Genomic DNA, 2,530 nt, shown 5'->3' on the forward strand with positions numbered 1-2,530 from the left:
GTCCCTGTTCATAATACTTCGAGTATTATAATACTCATAGTACTCATAATACTTTGAGTATCATAATACTCAAATAAATTTTGAGGTGACAGGAGATTGGCAAGAGCCACCTGCTCCCTCCCTGTAAAGATAATTCCTGTGTCAAAAAAGGGGCAGCAAAGCTTTCAAATATATATATATTTTGGTTTGGATTTACTGAGTTTACTTCTAAGATTTTATGGAAATTCTACAAAATTGAATATGAAATTTTAACGTAGACTTGATGTAGAGAGAATGTCTGCTGTTCTATTCCCTGTACAGAAGCTGGTGTTTTTTAAAAACTTTTTTGCCCTGGACTGTCTTTTTTTTTTTTTGGAACAGAGTTTCATGATGTGACTCTCAGTAGAGTGCTGTGGTGTCATAGCTCACAGCGACCTCAAACTCTTGGCCTTAAGCGATTCTCTTGCCTCAGCCTCCCAAGTAGCTGGGACTGCAGGCACCCACCAAAACACCCGGCTATTTTTGGTTGCAGTTGCCATTGTTGTTAGCAGGCCAGGACTGGTTTCGAACCTGCCAACCTCAGGGTATGTGGCCAGCACCCTGCCTACTGGGCTATAGACGCCACCCTCCTTGGTCTGTTTAAGTCAGTTACATCATAGCACTCTCTGGATAATCTGATGAGAGCCAGTTTTGGAACTAAATGGGGGCTGAAACTTCAGATTTTCATTGTTTTTTTTTGTTTGTTTGTTTACAGGGTTATTTAATTTCTAAACTAGAAAAACACAAGTATTGTCCATATCCTGTTGACGTTTTGATTTCTTTTTTTTGCTCTAGTATTTTATGCATCAACTTAAATACATTTCAAGTAAAAATGCAACCCCTTGGTTTATAATTTCTCATCATATTATTTTTGCTTATTAATATTTCATGAGCATGTGTATGTAATTTAATTGCTTAATTAAATTACACCAATAAATTAATTACATTTACATAAAAAATTAAAACAAAGTTTAATTACATAAACATTTAATTAATTGTTTTTATCATGTGACATTGAGTGACAGTCATATACAATTACTAATAGCTACTCAAATATGCTCATGTCATTTAATTTATTCAGCTAATCCCAAATTTTGAAAATGTCGCTTTCTGACATGTTAGAATCATGATGAATTACGAAGTAAATTTAAGTCAACTTAGGCGCTTTGCTTTTGATTCTGCAAGGAAATTTCCAGGGTGCAAATTGTCTAGGTCAACGTGCGTGGCGGTGCTTATTCCTTGCTTTTGATGTAGTTTTTAAATGGCCCTTATCTTACAGTTAGTGTGTGCAAATCTTCCCATCATCTCAGCAGTGGTGATCACCTGCAAAGCTTTTGCCACAGATTATATAAAATAATACTAATCCTTTGCAGTTTCATTAGTTGTGAATTTAAAAGAAAAAAATAGTACATCAGCTGACTATTTAGTCAATTAAAAAATTTTTTTTGAAAATTTTTAATTTATTTTTTTTGGCTGGGAGCCGGGTTTGAACCCACCACCTCCAGTATATGGGGGTCACCTTACTCCTTGAGCCACAGGTGCCACCTAAAAAGATTTTTTAAAATAGTACATCAATACACCTTTGTGCTTTATTCTGATATTCTCATAGTTTCTTATTGATTTATAAGCCTGCATTTACTGGCTAATCATTGCCAGCCACTAATTATGAAGTTTTTCTGTACTATTTTTGCCCCTTAATATTCATTACGGTATTATTTGGTGAGCAAGACTTTAAAGTATTTTTGGTTTTATTGTGTCTTTTATGCATGTCTGAGGTTTCTGCTTTCTTTTTATTTTGTGTGTGTGTGTTGTTTTGTTTTGTTTTATTTTCCTTTTAACTTCAGAATCATTTTCTCATCATCCCTCCTGGGGATATAAAAACATAAACCCTTTTTTTAATTTTCAGTTGAATTGTTTACAACTGTAAGTTGATTTATGGAGTGCTAACAGGCTTGCAGAATTGAGTTTTTTCCCTTGGGATTTGATTCATCTATTGATCTTTTTCTTTTCTTGCTGAGATTTTTCTTTCTACGTCCCTAAATATATTTTTGAAGCATTCTCACCTCTTTTTAAGTTTGCTTCTCTGAATATGAGTGAACTTTTTTGTGTTCACTGTTTTTCTGTAATCTACGGGGACTTCTGTACACGTTTTCCTGACTATTCATTTAAGGATAAATTTCTATTAAATTTCAGTTGCTTTCATTTCATTTCATGACTTACCTTTTCAAAGGAAACATTCATATTATTTGCAAATGAGTTTTTAAAATTTTTCCCTTTTCATGTGTATGGTGTCTTTAGAATTTTATTGGACTTAGTTTTTATTTTTATTAGAAAGCCCAGGACAGCTTCAAACAGGCATGAAGAAAACAGACATTTTCCAGTCCTGACTTTTGGGCAACTAACATACTGCCTTTAAAATTTAAAAAAAAGGTAGCTCTAGTTCAAGAAGCATTTCAGTGTTCTCATTTTTTTTTCTTTTCCTAAACAGGATTAAATATTAAGTTTTAGTAGG

At 33.5% G+C, this 2,530-nt stretch overlaps 1 long non-coding RNA gene across 1 annotated transcript in view; it reads left to right on the forward strand.

Annotated features, from left to right (window-relative positions):
• Positions 1-2,530, forward strand: part of LOC105887303 — a 23,832-nt gene that overhangs the window by 1,576 nt on the left and 19,726 nt on the right. The window lies entirely within an intron of this gene.

Source organism: Otolemur garnettii, unplaced genomic scaffold, assembly GCF_000181295.1.
Source record: "Otolemur garnettii isolate 467f Iridium unplaced genomic scaffold, OtoGar3 scaffold00065, whole genome shotgun sequence".
Classification (NCBI taxonomy): domain Eukaryota; kingdom Metazoa; phylum Chordata; class Mammalia; order Primates; family Galagidae; genus Otolemur; species Otolemur garnettii.